Genomic DNA, 18,372 nt, shown 5'->3' with positions numbered 1-18,372 from the left:
GACTGTGGGGGAGGCATGAAACAGGTACAAGAATTTTGGGAGAAAGATCATTTTAAAAATGTTAATCCTACCTATTAAGGATAAGGGAAGCTGTCCCCATTTTCGCAGTCGGAGATCCGTTGTTGCAAGAAGGGGCGTTAAGTTCAGGGCCATGTAACTATCCACTGATGCGGTGACCTCAACGCCCAGATAGCGAAATTGACGGGCCACCAACAGCTGGTCCGGCGGTTTGCGGGTAGGGGGAGAGAAGATGCCAGTGGCATTATGACAGACTTAGGCCAATTCACAACCAAACCGGATATGTCGCCAAAGCTGCGGATAATCGCCATCAGGGCGCTGAGGGAGGGACCATTGTCAGCCAGGTATACCAGGGTATCATCCGCGTATAGTGACACCTTCTCGACAATTGACTCTCGCTGGAGACCACGGACGGAAAGAGAGGCCCGGAAGGCCGCCGCCAATGGCTCGATTGCAAGGGCAAAGAGTAAAGGGAGGGGAAGGGAGGGGAAACATCCAGATTGGTACGGATCCTAGCCAGGGGGTCCGTGTACAGTAAATGGATCCAGGCCAGGAAGCCCGGGCCAAACCGGAGTGCACAAAGGAGAGACCACAGATATGACCACTCTACAGAGTCAAAGGCTTTGTGAATGTCCAGGCTAAGCAAATAACCCGGCACTGCATCAGATGTGCTTGCAGCTACATTTAGGTGTAGACGGGAGATGCTGATATCAGTGGCCCTTCCCGGCATAAATCCGGTCTGGTCAGGGTGGATTACGGACTGTATGACACCATTTAGCCTCAGCGCAAGCACCTTGGCCAAAATTTTTACATGAATCGTGAGGAGTGAGATCGGCCTGTACGAAGACGGGAATAGGGGGTCCTTACCCGGTTTCAGGAGTAGAATAATCAGGGCTTCCCGAAGGGATTGTGGAAGACGTCCCACTTGCAGGGAGTCATTATACATGGAGAGTAGGCGAGGGGCCACTACCTCAGCGTTAGATTTGTACCAGTCTATAACTAACCCATCCATACCCGGCGTCTTTCCCAGGGGCATGGATTTAATTGCCTCTATTATCTCCTCAGTAGTGATCGGGGAGTCAAGGGCTTCAGATTGCACGGAAGTCAGGGGAGTTAGAGGAGCCTGATCGAAGAAAGCCGCATAGGCTAGGTGGTCCTCCGGACAGTGGGGAGAGTAGAGGTCTTTATAAAGAACTCAAAGATAGCGTTAATGTTGGCAGGGTCTGACACCTGGGCCCCCCCGGTAATCTAAGACTCCGGGGATGGAAACTGTGGGACGTTCCGCTCTTGCAAGGTACGCTAGTAGTTTGCCATTTTTATCGCCAAACTCAAAGATGGCCGCCTCCGTTGCAAAAAGTTTTTTCCGGGTACGTTCTTTCTGCAAGATCAGAAGGTCCCCTTGAGCCCTAGCCCCCTCCCTCCTCTTATCCTCCGCCCCTGTACGTGCCACTACGACTTCCAAGGAATCAATAAGAGAGACCAGAGAGGCCTCCTTTTGTTTGTGAATAGACTTTTGGGTGGTCACCCCAGTTACGTATGCACCCTTGATGGTTGCTTTATAAGCGTCCCATTTTATCAATGGATCGGGGAAGTCAGAGTTATGCTCCCAATAAGTGGAATGAGCTGCTGACATAGCTTCTGTAACCGCCTCTGAAGACAGCCAACCAGGTTGTATCCGCCACAGTCTGGAGGTGGGTGGGGTGGCCAGTCGTAGGGAAACCAACATTGCGGAATAATCTGAGATCCCTCTACTGGTATATGACACCTCACCCATATGGGGCAGTCAGGAGAGGCGAGGGCCAGGTCAATTCTAGAGAAGGAGCGGTGTACCTGTGAGAAGTACGAATACTTCATGGTGTGTGGGAACCTCCAGCGCCAAACATCTTTCAGGTGGAGGGCAGCGCACCAGGCATTTAGGTGAGAGGAAGCTGGATCTATGCCACTGGTCCGGTCCAGTGAAGGGTCGGGGACTGCGTTGAAATCTCCGATAAATAAGACAGGATCTGCGGGAAAGGAGGACAGGTGAGCAGAGATAGTATCTAGAAGAGACTCCGAGAGTGGTGGGGGAACATATATTGAGGCCAGAACAAACGCTAAGGACCGACATGTACAATGAAGTATCACAAATCAACCAAAATGATCACACACAACCTGAGAGACGGTTATAGGCAAGGCCTTAGAGATCAACACAGAGACCCCTCTGGAGGAAGTGGAGTAGGTGGCGTGATAACCCTTGGCAATCCAGGCTCTTTTTAAGGCCAAGGTCCGACCACGTGAGTCTCCTGTAAACAAATAATGTGAGGGGAGTGCTGCTTCACATAATCAAGAACAAGAGCTCTTTTAAACTTAGAATTGAGACCACGCACATTCCAGCTGAGGACCTTAAGGGACCCCATTGTTCAGATTTAGGAAGATTTGGGGACCCACCAAAGGGACAATTGTTCTGTGTTAAAATACGCAATTGCGTATTTTTGAAGCGTGAAGCTTGTTGTTAGCAAAGCATCAGTTGTTAACAACCTGTGCGAAAAACGCATGTAGCTTCACGCTTCAAAAATACGCAATTGCGTATTTTAACGCAGAACAATTGTATAAAGCCAACCTGCGTTTTGCCTGCTTATTTTTAAGACTGATTCACGCAGCAAATACGTCAAGTGGGTTTGTACCCTAATAGTATAATATCATAAGCCCAAATGCAGGTACTTTGCTGGGCCAGGTTTTCTGTTTTTTTGTATCAGGAACTGGGAAAGACAATGGTTCATAAAACAGAGGTAAAGAGGGGTAAAACTGGCTATGTGTTGGCCTATGTAATAGGGATGCTGAGGTGGAATCTTAAGTAAGTTGAACACTGAATAATAATGCACTAGTGTGAAACAATAGACACTAAGGGACATATATCTTTTAATATTAACTTCAAGTTTGTGAAATAACCATGATAATCTTAAAATATTTTCATCAATTCACTGTTGAGTTCCAAACATAATTTCCCACTTTTGTAGTAATCTTTATTTGGATGTTATTTATGTTACCATTATTGACTATGTCCATTACAAGTTTCACAGATTTAGGAAATCGTTACCATTGTATACTAAATATATACCAAAGTTTTCCAGATCTTGAAGATTGTTACCATTATAAACTAAATATTCTGGTGGCTCTCTAATGAAAATAATATATTTACTTTCAACCTTCACTTGATAGGTTAAATTTCCTTTACATTTTATTCTTTGAATCCTATTTAGCAAATACCAAATATAACATAATGCTGCAAAGTATGTGTTTGCATATGTAATTAGGGTTATTACAAAACAAGTTGTAAATCTAGAGTTCCTCTACTGGCATTATTGTATGCATGGCTATTTTCCCCAACGTTGCTAAATTGGAAGGGAATGATAATTACGTTATCATTTTCCTGCTCGCCTTAATTTTTTCTGAGTACTGAAGCCAAGGATAGATTCCAAGGAGAGACTTTTGGAATTAGCATATTAGCCATTATCTGTCACACTCCTGGATCAAAATAAAAAATAATATGCCTAAAGGGGTTCAGTTTGTAGCTTCTAGATTCCCTAGCTTGATACTCTCAGTTGAAAAGTGATTGCACCAATTCGAGATTGTGAGATGACTTAACAGATCTGGTGATGATGTCCTAATGGCCCCTTGCTGTGAGGAACAAGGGTAATTGTTTGTCAAGGGAAAGAACACATCTGTAAAGCATCTTCTGCAAACTAAGCAGCCAAGTGGAAAAGAAAGAGTGAAACAGTGTAACATTGCCATATTGTACAGAATGTAGAACTGAAAGCCACACAGAGATACACTGCTCAAAAAATAAAGGGAACACACAAATAACACATCCTAGATCTGAATGAATTAAATATTCTCATTGAATACTTTGTTCTGTACAAATATCAGTGTGCCGGCAACAAAATCACACAAAAATCATGAATGGAAATGAAATTTATTAACCAATGGAGGCCTTGATTTGGAGTCACACACAAAATTAAAGTGACAAAACACAACTGATCCAACTTTAATGTAATGTCCTTAAAACAAGTCAAAATGAGATTCAGTCTTCCAAAATATCATATATTACCACCCAGTGTCTCTACCTGTACAAGCACATATTGCCAGGTCTCACCCTAATCAACCTCAACATACAATTACCAGCATAGACTTTTATATGTAGAGCATCAATAAGTTAAAAACAAAAAGATAACCTGGGAAGCTAAAAGGAAGACAAGTACCTGATGAAGCATTACCTACAAAAGTAAAAATTTGGAAATTGTTTGTTGCAATTGAATTTTGGGTAGAATATACATTAAGTACATTTACTTTTATAGATTAGAGTAAATACAGTACTGAGATGTGAAAATACTGTACACAAAAGTGATGAGATCCATGACAATATGGCCCAGTGTTATGATACCAGATTTTGCCAATTTGTATCTCCCTTGTGTGTAAACTATTTCTCGAGGGATATTTTTTTTAAAGTGTACCTGTCGTTTGTAGAGACATGTCAATAGTTTTGATTGGTCTGGGTCTACGTTTTCAGACCTGTACCGATTGAGAGAACAAATGGGGAGAGAACCACGCTGCAGTGAATCCTATTCCCTCTCTGTGTAAGAAAAAAAAGAGTTGGGCTTCATAGAATTACATTATGAGCCCGAATCTTTTTATGAAATGTCAAAACTTTTTACAAACAGGAACACATTCTTCCCATCCAATAGTAAAGAAAACAGGATCAATCAGGGCTGGGGCACCTTTTTGTATTGCAGTCACCTCATTGCCTATGTGGCACATAAACCCTTAAGTTTGCACCTTGATAATCTGTAGCTTATTAATGAAACTACTTCTTAAATATAGCTTTTTAACACTAGCTTAATGTTTTGCAGTCTTCACCCAACATAACTCAAACACCCATCTGGCTTAGAATTGAAAAGTTACAAGAACAATATTTTGTTTTCCATATTAATAACTCAAAATTTTAAACTTGTTTCTCAGTTTCAGTTAATGTCAGTAGCCCACGCACACATGAAGCCGCCATAAACTATTTGTTTTTAAAAACGTGTATCATGCCGTCTATATCGTTACTAATACTTGGTACTCGACTAGATCATGATAACATCTTTCTGGGAAACAGATGGGTTTTCACTCTGGTCAGTGCTTATTTCTTTCCTGCAGTTTAATTTCCCAGACAGAAACCCTTGGATCACAAAACCACGCTCTACAAATAACTGACAGAGCAATCTAAAAAGCAGTAGTTTGGCAAAATATCTACTTTGTAATGGTTTCCCATATGGAACGTTTGTTGAATATATACACATAGAAATAAACATACAATGTATGTAGTTTAGTCCAAATAATGAAAAAGGGGCATGTTATTACTGATAACCTTTCACTTTAATGTCTATGTGTGTTTTAACATGTATGTATCATAGAGTTCATATGTCAAGTGTTACAATTCACTGTTTGACGTGATATATTTATAAAATTAAAGAAAGTGTTTCCGTTCTCTATTATTTTTTACAGTGCCCTGTGTACTACTAGAAGCAATTTACATATTTATTTTCAGTGATCAACTTTCTATTCTTTCTCTGCATTTCCTTTTCCTCGATGCTGCCTGCCGAGCACACACATACAGTACAGACCAAAAGTTTGGACACACCTTCCCATTCAAAAAGTTTTCTGTATTTTCATGACTATGAAAATTGTAGATTGTAGCGGCATGCTATTGGCCTCCAGAGTCACCAGACCTGAATCCAATCCAGATGTTTTGGGGTAAGCTGGACCGCAGAGTGACAGGAAATGGGCTAACAAGTGCTAAGCATCTCTCGGAACTCCTTCAAGACTGTTGAAAGACCATTCAGGTGACTACCTCTTGAAGCTCATTAAGAGAATGCCAAGAGTGTGAAAAGCAGGAATCAAAGCAAAAAGTGGCTACTTTGAAGAACCTAGAATATTGTTTCACACTTTTTTGTTAAGTATACTGTATAATTCCACATATGTTAATTTATTAGTTTTGATGAATTCAGTGTGAATCTACAATTTTCCTATTCATGAAAATAAAGAAAACTCTTTGAATGAGATGGTGTGTCCAAACTTTTGGTCTGTACTGTACCTACTTCTTCTTTCTCCCCATTGGTCCAGTGCTTAGGTGGGCTTTAATCTCCTTATCTGATTTTCAAGCTAAAATTTTATTACTGTTATTTAATATTATTATATACTGTTATTACAGTGTTATTACAGGCTACAATGAAGACCTCTTACAATCCCCTGTTACAGCCTGTTACAAGTCCCTAGGGCAGATATTCTTGAAATCTAAGGAACTTTGTGTTCTCATAGGGGGAGACTTACCAAAAATGGTGTAAAGTGAAACTGGCTCAGTTGCCCCTAGAAACCAATAAGATTCCACTTTTCATTCCTCACAGACTCTTTGGAAAATGAAAGGTGGAATCTGATTGGTTGCTAGGGGCAACTGATCCAGTTTCACTTTACACCATGTTTAATAAATCTCCCCCATACTCTTTATCTTCCTAAACATCTACCTGATGGTAAGTTCCTTGTGAGGGTTCATCTTTATAAAGTTATTCAGTTAAAGTTAAGACATATTCTGAAATATAACAGAAGCTCTGCATTTATCTGTCCTTATTTAAGAAAGCTTATATCATTGACTTTCTTTTCTTCACTTATTTGTATTGTAATTCTGACCTTGCAAGCTTTTCTTTTTCTGTCTGTCCGAGTTTCCGATATTTCATCACTCCTTGTATTTTTGCTGCTTTGCTTTCCATTGACCTCTGATCATCGCTTTGAACTTGACTACTGTTCTTGTATGACCAATTAACATGACCTACCACTGCATGGTTTAAAGCAGGTTTCAGTCCTGATAATTCCTCATACAATCAGTTTCTGATGGAAAAAACGTAGCTCCTGTTCTGTATGTTTTAACCATACTCTCATGCCAATTTATTTAACATAACCAATAAAACATTGCATGCTGAACACCCTTTATTAAATGACGTGTACAAAAACATGGAGAGGCCTGATATAATTATCAGCTGAATATGCGTAAATAAATTTAGAATGACTTATTTAAGCAACATATTTGGTTTATGTACAAGGAAAGCTCTTAGTGCACACACCACAATAATGTCCCACTGAGCTCCATTTGGGTGGAATGTACTGCCATACTTTATTCGAATGTTTAGGAAGACACACTAGACTGCAATTTCTATACATTGAGACCCTGTAGAAAAATAGAGAACACTAAGAAGGAAAGTTATGTGCCAAAAAGGCTGCACATATAAATAAAAAACCATTTTTATTGCATCAAAAGCAGGGTAATCAGACAATAAAATCCAAAACATAAATAAACAAATTGCCTGATATAAACAATAAAAACCACAGAGAAAAAAAAGCAGAACAATCTTGGCAGGCTCTGAAGCAGAGTCTGCCCCACTTACTGGGCAAGAGTTAAATCTTCATCTCCCTACAAGTCCTAATTAGAAATGAGCGAACCTGGAGCATGCTCGAGTCCACTGGAACCCGATCGTTTGGCATTTGATTAGCTGTGGCTGCTAAAGTTGGATACAGCCCTAAGTCTATGTGGAAAACATGGATATAGTGATTGGCTGTATCCATGTTTTCCAGACAACCTTAGAGCTTTATGCAACTTTAGAAGCCACCACTAATCAAATACCGAATGCTCAGGTTTGGATGGACTCAAGCATGCTTGAGGTTCACTCATCTCTAGTCCTAATGTAAGCCATGGTGCCTAGGTATCATAGTTACATAGTTAATACGGTTGAAAAAAGACACATGTCCATCAAGTTCAGCCAAGGAGGGGATGGATAAAGGGAAGGGGGAGGGATGATAAGTTCTATACATATGCATTTATATTATTTTGGGCTAAAAACTTGTCTAGCCCTGTTTTGAAGCCCTCTACTGTTTTTGCTGTGACCAGATCCTGCGATAGACTGTTCCACAGATTCACAGTTCTCATTGTAAAGAAGGCTTGTCGCCTCCTGGAGATTGAACCTTTTTTTCTCCAGGCTAAGGCAGTGCCCCCTTGTCCTTTGAGGGGGTTTTACTTGGAACATCTTTTCCCCATATTTCTTGTAGGGGCCATTTATATATTTAAATAAATTAATCATATCTCCTCTTAAACGTCTCTTCCCCAGACTAAACAAATTTAATTCTTTTCATATCTCCTCATAACTAAGATGCTCCATTCCCCTTTAGTTTAGTTTAGTTGCCCGTCTTTGCACCCTCTCCAGCTCTAGAACATCCTTTTAATGAATCGGGTTCCAAAACTGGACAGCATACTCCAGATGAGGCCGCACCAAAGCTTTATAAAGCGGTAATATTATATCCCTGTCCCGAGAGTCCATGCCTGTTTTAATGCATGACAATATCCTGCTGGCCTTAGAAGCAGCTGACTGACATTGTGTGCTGTTCTGTAGTCTATTATCTACAAGTACACCCAGATCCTTCTCCATCAGTGACTCTCCCAGAGTAACTCCCCCCAGGACATATGATGCATGTGGGTTATTAGTGCCCAGGTGCATAACTTTACATTTATCCACATTGAATCTCATTTGCCAAGTGGACGCCCAGTGTGTCTAAGTCATCCTGTATTATCTGCACATCCTCCATAGACTGTACTGTACTACAAAGCTTGGTGTCATCTGCAAAGATAGAGACATTGCTGTTAATTCCACTCTCAATATCATTAATAAACAATTTAAACAGAAGAGGGCCCAGTACTGACTCTTGGGGTACACCACTTATTACCGGGGACCATTCGGAGTAGGAATCATTGACCACCACTCTCTGGGTACGATTATTAAGCCAGTTTTCAATCCAGTTACACATTAAACTTTCCAAACCGATAGACTTTAACTTACCCATCAGACGTCCATGTGGAACTGTGTCAAACGCTTTAGAAAAACCCAGGTACACGATATCAACAGCTGCGCCCCCATCCAGGCTTCTACTCACCTCTTCGTAGAAACATATCAGGTTGGTTTGACAGCTTCTGTCCTTAGTAAAACCATGCTGGTTATCACTTATAATACTATTAGCCACTACATATTCCTGGATGTAGTCCCTTATAAGCCCCTCAAATAGTTTCCCCACAATGGACGTTAAGCTTACGGGTCTATAGTTACCTGGGAAAGTTTGATAGCCCTTTTTGAAAATCGGCATTACATTTGCCTTACGCCAGTCCCTCGGCACCATACCAGTAAGCAAAGAATCACTGAATATTTCATACAAGGGTAGAGTAATTACAGAACTGAGTTCCCTAAGAACTCTGGGGTGTAATCCATCAGGCCCTGGAGCTTTGGTAACATTGAGTTTATTTAATACATTATTTAGTACATTACATGTGTTAGCAGCACTGGCCCCACCCACCTCAGTACTGGCCCCACCCACCACAGCTCCATCCTCTTCTTTTGTATATACAGAACTGAAGAAGCCATTAAGTAACTCAGCTTTCTCCTGATCCGCAGTTATTAACTCCCCGCCACATTTTTTTTATGTGATTTTTTAATGTGCTTCTTGGATAGTAATCTGTTAATAGATCTATTGCTTTGAAAGATGTTTTTCAGTGTTGATCCTGATAGGCGGTGCTGGTCATAACCATGTGACAGTAGCAGCAGGCAATGCCAGTGATGTTGGATACTCCAATTACGGACATACAATTATGTTCAAGTGCTTCCATTTTTGTTTTTGAGGAAAGTGTCAAAAAGAGGAGGATAATTTTCTGTGCCTAGGACTTGCTGTCTTAGCTTCAGGCGATACAAACACTGCTATTACTAGGGAGTAAAAGCTCTGCATAATTAACAAACATCATCAGCATTACTGTTCCCGTGGAATGTAGCAAGTTCATTGCCTAAAGGCTGCTTTCATCCTAGTAAGTCTGTTTATCCTGTCCAAGATTAGATTAGTTTAATTATTATGAAAAACACTGCTAAAAATCTTACAGCCTAATTATGCAAATGTTCCTAAATGTTCACAAAAGTAATTTATTTATTTGGAGATAAATGAATCTGTTTTGTCATAAAACAGATTGGAGTCCTGGCAGTGTACGAGACAGGGTTGTTCACCCTACAGCAAAGAAAGAACTTCCTACACAAACATCAGTGGGATCCCTCGATTACTACATTTAGGAGTACATAAACACTCCTAACAGGTTTTATTGCCATCTTGCTATTAAGTGATAGTGATAAGAGTTAGAAATATCTCCGAGATTTTTAAGACTTGCACGTTTTGTTATGCTAATATGGATTCTCAGAAGAAACTTTCAGTTGACAATGATAACAATGTTAGACAATTGAATCACTCCTACAAGACCTATTATAGTGCACCTGGTTTATGGTGTAAGTTATCATGTAGGAGCATACTTGCTTTATTTTCTATTAAAATATGCTGAAAAATACAAACTGAATAAACAAACATTCAAAACAAATGTTGGTGTACAGTTTGCCTTGTCAACCCTGTCAACCCTGTGGCCCTGTCAACCCTAAAAGTAATACATGCAAACAAGTAGCGAGTTGATCCACTGGATAACTGCAGTCTCAGGTGTGACTTGTCAATGCTGTAAAAATGGCAATAGTAAAACTAATGACAGCAGCCCTGCAGCCGCTCACCTGTCCCACTGCAGCCGGCTTGTCCCGTTGTCCCCCACGTCCTGCGACATCACCCAGCAGCTCTCATCGCTTTCTTGGCTGTGGTGAGCGCCCAGGGTTGGCGGGGGCAAAGGTGTAGCTAGCTTCTCCTGCACCAAGGGCAAAGACTTAGTTTGGTGCCCCCCCAAAAATAAATAAATAAATAACATGGCATCCCCACACATGCACTCCATGGTTTTCACAGCTGTAACTGCACACTGGACTGAAGGCCACTCTTTTACACTTGCACACATCTAATTTTTAATAATGAGATGCATACGCAATATTCTTTTTTTTTTTTTTTTCTTAACACAATTTGACCAAAAATGTGCATTTTTTTTTCTACAGGACTGCATTAATAGTGTCCCAAACACTGTTTTGGCCGTATTTCCTTGATCGTTGATTTAGATCTGAACCTAAAATTATCGTTAATTGTTTGCATTTTTTCACTTATCGTTCAGTGTAATTGCACATTGCCCATTGTTTTCCTTAGATCAGAAGAAATAAACTATCGCGATTACGATCGCAATAACGATCGTATCTAACGACCATTGTTCTGTGTAATATGGTGAACGATTTCAGGTTAACGATAAACAATCTCGTTTGCGATCGTTTATCGTTAGTCGTTAATTGTTAAAAATCGCTCTGTGTAATAAGACCCTAAAGCTATGTTTACACATGGTATTATGATCAGTATTTGTAGCCAAAACCAGGAGTGAGAATGACAGGACAAAATTATAATGGTCAGATCTGCATTTCTGTATTTCCAACTGACCAAAAGACTGATGGTAATACTATGTGTGAACACAGCCTAGTTCCTTTAGGCTGCATTCACATGTTCCGTGTTCGCTCCATGAATAACGGATGACGCGGACAGAGGCACCTCAATAACAGAACCGTGTGGCTCTGAGCTCCCATGCTTCTTTATTGCAGCTGCTGCCATACATTGGGTACACTGGACTGTACACAGGGGCAATCTGTGACTCTTTAGGTTGCAGAACTTTCATGCTGACAGTGCGTGATAAGGGTTGTAGTTTTGCAACATGTGGCTCTTCAGCTGGCAGACCACAACCCCCACCATGTAGTGCTGACTATTAATGATGAAAGTTGTAGATTTAGCAACAGCTCGGGGGGGGGGGGGGGGCACAGATTGAGTGTAAACAATGATTTGCAGACAGTTGTGCTGTACATTAGAGGGAGAAATGGTATAGTTCATCTGGGCACCACATAAGTGTTTATGGAAACTGGAGGAGGGAACTGACTAGGGCTGCAGCCATTGCACATGGTGTGCCCTCCCCACACACTCCTCTCTCAGGTTGACCAGGTATCCTATATGTCAGTGACATATATTTAGTAATAAAAAAAGACACTAGATTTAACCCTTAAACTACCCTCCTGCAGAGATTACTGCTCCATTTTATGTAGCTGGGCAGTAAAGGGTTAAATCTTGTGACTTTTTTGCAGTAATTAAATGTCCCTGAAGAGTGAACCTGGGCAGCCAGAGACCAGCTGACTCCCCCTCATCCTGGACCCTGCACTGACCACAAATGACCCCCCTCCTTTGCCATGCTCTGCAGGCCGGGTCAGGGGAGGAAAGGCTGTCACTGTGCTGCTGCCTGTGTGAGGGGCTGAAGATGATTATCAGAGCAGCCGGGGAACATCTTGAAATTCGTGTTGCTCTGCTCTCCAACTCCCTCTCTAGTTTAGGCCCACTGGAGTCCGAGACTGACAGATCCCCCACTGCCCCAGGCCTGGCTGCACAGGAGATAAGTCCCCCTCTCATCTGGAGGCTCCTTACGCCCCTCCCCCACACAGTACAGCACTACTGCCAGCAGCTTTTAAAGCAATAGGGCAACATATACACCTGGCCCCTGTCGGAATAAAGCTGCTGACAGAGGTGGGTGTTCTGTATCCGGGGAGACTGGCGCCCCCCACAGGCTTGCACCCGGGGCAGCTGCCCCCCCCAGTCCCACCTCCCTACATCCCTGGGCGGGGGTTGCGCTGTGGCAATCCGGTTTCCAGGGGGGGGCAGTATTAGGCTCGCTGCGGACATGGATGGGGGGTGTTCGGGTGCTACTGAGGGGGCGGATACCGCAGAATCGACCCTGGTATCTTGGAGCAGTCTGTGTAGATCCAATGCTGGTCAGAGACTGTCCACGGCAAAGGGCAGGTGTGTGTGATCCTACAGTGAAGTTAAGGCACGGAATCTGATTGGTTGCTAGGAGCAACTGGGCCAATTCTACTTTACACCTGTATGAGAAATCTCCCCTGGGGCTTTTTTTTTTTTCAAAATATTTGTATTAGATTTTTCAAATTTTATCTATAACAATACAGTTACATTTCAAAGGAAGACATAAATAGGATACAATATAGTAAGTTTGAAAATAATTTTGCTATAAAAAACAATAGAATTTAAAGAACAAAAATTAATGCTCTACAGGATCGAAAGAAATGTAGATAAAGAATCTCTATCTTTAATATAATTAAGGAACTCTGAGTACTCCTAGGGTGCCCCTTGCCTCTGCCGTCTGATACCAAACAGTATTACAAAAGTGTTTCATAACAGCTTCCCTCTCCTCCTGCGACATAACCTTTATGAGAAAAAATTTCCATTTTTTAATGAAATCTTTTGTGGAAACATCTTTGTTGCGGATTGCATCCAGCATTTCCCAATGAAGAGTTTCTTTAAGCGAGGTTGTGAGCTCAGAAATAGTGGGAAGTGTGTCAGAGATCCAGTGGTTTAGTAAGCCTTTTAAGGCTAATAACAGAGTAAGATGAATACATTTTGAGGCTATAGGTTTTTCAGAGGGATCTCCATCCCCGGCCACCACAACATGAAAAACATAACTGAGTAGAGTTAGAGGTATAAATTCATTCCATGTATTTTGAATAAAGGTTTGTACTAATTGCCAGTATGTCTGAATTTAAGAACAAGACCAAACACAGTGTAATAAATCTGCGCTAGGTTCTTTACATTTTGGACAATATGTCAAGAAATCATCTGGCATGGTGGAGTAAGAAAAGTTAAAAGCGTAAATTGCCTTATGGAGTAGCCGGAAGTGGATTTCCCTAAATTTCACACTGGGAGTGGCTGCAGTAACATACCGGATGCTATTTAGCAATTTTTGTTCCAAATTATCTGTTTGTATTTCTGCAGCCCATTTCCGGAGAAAAGGGGGAGGAGATTTGTGTAAGGAATCAACACTTATCCTACGGTATGTTTGTGAAAGAGATAAGGTGCGAGAAGAATTGGAGCATAGAAAATCAAAATCATTAGTTTTTTTCTGCCTTCGCACAAGATTTAACTCTATTAATAGCAAAAGAACACAGTTGTTCAAATAAAACCTGGTGATGGGGAGGGTTATCATACATGTCTCTAAATTTCTCCCAAGATAACAACTCTCCCTTATCCGAGTCCAGTAAGTTACTTAAGTGAGTGATTTGTTTTTGTTTCCATACCATATAGTCAGGATTGATGTTACCATGTAGAAAGAGGGGATTGTCCCATAATGGGAAAAACTTAGAAAGACTAAATGGGAGTTTATACAATTTTCTTAAAGCTTTCCATGTGGCCACGGTATCAGCGATAATAACATTGTGTTTTAAATGTGAGGGTCGTTCTGAAATAGAGAAGTGAAGAAGCTAAGCCAAAGGCCAAGGAGAAGAAAGAGCAGACTCCAAGGAATAATTAGAAAAGAAAGAAGTACCGTTAATCCAGTCTCTGATGTGTCTGAAAATGGAGGCCAAATTATAGAATCTGATATTAGGTAATTGAGCACTACCTTTATGTTTGGGGAGGCTGAGAGTATCATATGCTATTCTTGGTCGTTTTGACCTCCAAATAAATTTGGTAAAGGCTGATCTGAGTCGAGAAATATCCTTATGTTTTAGTAATAAGGGGATCATTTGTAAGGGATACAATAATTTAGCAAATGACATCATCTTAATAAGATGAATACGGCCTAAGATTGAAAGGGGTAAATTTTCCCACCTATCAAGTTCTTGTTCTATTTTTTGGAAGATTGGGATATAATTTAATGAGTAGAGAGAAGAAGGGGTATGTCCAATTTTAATTCCTAAATATAAAAGGTGTTGTTTTGCTATACCTATACCTTCAGGGTAAATATGAGGAGCCAAGTGTGGTATTAAGGGTAACAATTGGCTTTTAGTAATATTAATTTTAAAACCAGAAAATGAGCCAAAGTTTTTCAAGATTTTTAAAACACCAGGGATGTGTGATGTGGGATTTTCTAGGAATAATAAGGTGTCATCAGCGAAGCAAGCTATACGTACTTCTTCATTGCCTACTTGAAGGCCTTTAAATTCACGTGTGAGGAGAAGAAATCTAATTAAGGGCTCTAATGCTAAATCAAAAAGAAGGGGGGACATTGGGCAACCTTGTCTGGTTCCTTTAAGGATTGGGAAAGTGTCAGACAAGAATCCAGGTGTATGAATGCGAGCTATTGGGTTATTGTATATGGTAGAGATAAGATCTTTAAAAGGTCCTGTAATGCCATAACTAGAGAGGGTCATATCCATCCATTCCCAGTTAAGATTATCAAATGCCTTTTCAGCGTCTAAGGCAAGCAGTCCTGGTGAATGGTTTGGATTTTCCCTTTGTCGTACTACTTCCTGTATGGTTAGAACTGTCCTCATATGAGTTATCGCTGAGCGGCCCTTTATAAAGCCAACTTGGTGGCTACTAATCAACTTAGGTAGAAATAAAGCAAGCCGGTCAGCCATAATTTTCGTAAGAATTTTTAAACCCCTGGGGCTTTTAAAATATATATTATGGGTATTTGCTACAGGTTTATCCTATAACTTTTTGGTGTAAGGGGGAAAAAGAAAAAAGGATGAATATTTTATTGGGGACTTTACTTTGGGGACTTTACTTTGGACCTAAACCCCAACCCACTTTATAGTCACTGATGTTAAATATGATGGAATGGATTGAATGATGTCAGTGTGCAGCTCTTCTGAGTAGGCACACTGGTAGCCTCTTCTGGATTGCAGCTGATGCTGCCTTCTGGTGCCAGGGCTTTCTTGACGTCACTTGGCTGATGCTCTATGCCTACCCTTTTTCCCTCCTTACCCAGAATCTTTGGATGGGACCTGATGCTGGGTTGGTGGCACAGACACAGCTTATTCCTGATGATGATGATGATGATGATGATGATGATGATGATGATGATGATGATGATGATGACGACGACGACACAGAGGATTTCATTTGTGGATTTGGATTCCAAATAAGGTCTGCAATGTCATCATCATCGTAATCTGGGACAAATTTGCCCTTTTCCAAGCTTTCTTCCTTCATAGCCATTACGCATAGCATTACGATCCAGTACTGCGTCAAGAATTTGCCCCTGCCTGGCTCTCCTCAATGCACTGTAACATATCAGGTCTGCTTCTTCCAAATTTCTGCCTCTCAGGAGATTCCTCCAATAGATACACTGAATCCAGCATCTTAGGGTCTAGCCAATCTGCTAGGCTTACCAGGAGCTCTCATGTTGATGGCACTGGCAATTGGAATTGGGTCTCAGATGCAATCACCACTCCCACAAGTCTGTGTTTTACTGGGACCACCTTGTGTGCCAAATTGACCACTGACACTGGCCAAACATTGAGAAGGGACTGATATTTTGGCATGCTTGGACACCTTTTGTTTATTTTTAAATTGAACCAAACACATTTTTTATTGGAATGCAAAATGTCTTAACAGCACCCAACAATTTGGAATAATGCACAACCTGCACCCAGTCACTTGTTATGCACACCCAGTGACTTGGTGTAATGTATACCCAGCGACTAGCTATTATGCAAAACCTGCACCCAGTTATTTGTTAACCCTTTGAGGACCAGGGCCAAAATGACCCAGTGGACCGCGCAAATTTTGATCTTAGTGTTTTCGTTTTTCCCTCCTCCCCTTCTAAGAGCTCTAGCACTCTCAGTTTTCTATCTACAAGCCATGTAAGTGCTTGTTTTTTACAGGAATAGTTGTACTGTGTAATGGCATCATTCATTTTACCATAACATGTATGATGGAACCCCAAATATATTATTTATGAAGATATAAATAGGTGAAATCGTAAATAAGAATGCAATATGGTAACGTTTGGAGGGTTCCTGTGTCTACGTAATGCACTATATGGTAACAGCGACATGAAACTATTATTCTATAAGTCAGTCCGAACACAACCATATGCAGGTTACACAGATTCTCTAATGTTATATATATTTTTTTTTATGAAATCCTTTTTTTTGCCAATTAAATATTAATAAAATGGGCTTATTGTGACGCTTATAACGGTTTTATTTTTTCACCTACGGGGCTGTATGTGGTGTCATTTTTTCCACCATGATCTCTAGTTTTTATTAATACCATATTTGTGAAGATCGGACGTTTTGATCACTTTTTATTGATTTTTTTTAATATATAATGTAACATAAAATCGGTAATCTGCGCACTTTTTCCCCTCTTTTCGTGTACGCCGTTTACCGGTCACAATGACGCTTGTTATATTTTAATAGATCGGACAATTCCGCACGCTACGGTATATTATATGTTTATCTATTTATTCATTTTTATATGTTTTATTTATATAATGGGAAAGGGGGGTGATTTAGACTTTTATTGGGGAGGGGCTTTGGGGTAGTGTGTTAGTGTTTTGAACTTTTTTTTTTTACACTTTTGAAGTCCCTTTGGGGGACTTGTACATACAATACTTAGATTTCTACACTGATGAATGCTATGCCATAGGCATAGCATTGATCAGTGTTATCGGCGATCTGCTCATTGAGCCTGCCTGTGCAGGCTCAGTGTAGCAGATCGCCGATCGGACCGCACGGAGGCAGGTAAGAGACCTCCGGCAGTCTGTTTCAACGATCGGGACCCCCGCAGTCACACTGCGGGGGTCCCGATCGGTAAGTGACAGGGGACTCCCCCTGTCACTTACACTTAAACGCCGCGGTCGCGCCGTGATCGCGGCGTTTAAGGGGTTAATGACACGCGGCAGCGCGATCGCTGCAGCGTGTCATTGCCGGTGAGGTCCCGGCTGCAATCAGCTGATTGCAGCCGGCCTCCACCTGCTATGAAGCGCGCTCCGCTCCGGAGCACGCTTCATAGCGGGAGAAACACCCAGGACGTAAGGTTACGTCATGGGTCGTCTGGGGACAGATTTCCATGACGTAACCCTACGTCCAGGGTCGTCTAAGGGTTAAGGACACCCAGTGACTTAGTATAATGTTTACCCAGCGAGTTGCTATAATGCACAACCAGCACCCAGTAACATTGTATATTGAATACTGGCTTCCACAGAAAACCACCCACAATCTACCCAAAATCAACCCACAATCCACCCTCCTATCCTTTCCATCCCGTCTCTCTGTATTTCTCCTAACTGCCTGATGTAACCTACTCTCTACTACACATACAGGCAACTGTACAGGAAGTAGCTAACCCTGTAAAGAGGTGAAGGGAGGACATCACAGAGGGGCTTGCAGGTGATTGGAGGGACACAAGCGATTATAGATGATCCCTTGCTCCTGCCCAGTGACAGTGCTGTAAGCCAACATGTACGGCCATCATGTTTAGCAAGTTTGGTTACGAATAGCTGTGAATTCACTTCACTCATCTCTAATTATGAACATTCACAGTATAATAACTAGTGATGATCGAACAGTAAAATGT

The sequence above is a fragment of the Dendropsophus ebraccatus genome, chromosome 6 (assembly GCF_027789765.1).
Source record: "Dendropsophus ebraccatus isolate aDenEbr1 chromosome 6, aDenEbr1.pat, whole genome shotgun sequence".
Classification (NCBI taxonomy): domain Eukaryota; kingdom Metazoa; phylum Chordata; class Amphibia; order Anura; family Hylidae; genus Dendropsophus; species Dendropsophus ebraccatus.
The sequence above is the reverse complement of the archived record's forward strand: the minus strand, read 5'-3'. Positions refer to the sequence as shown.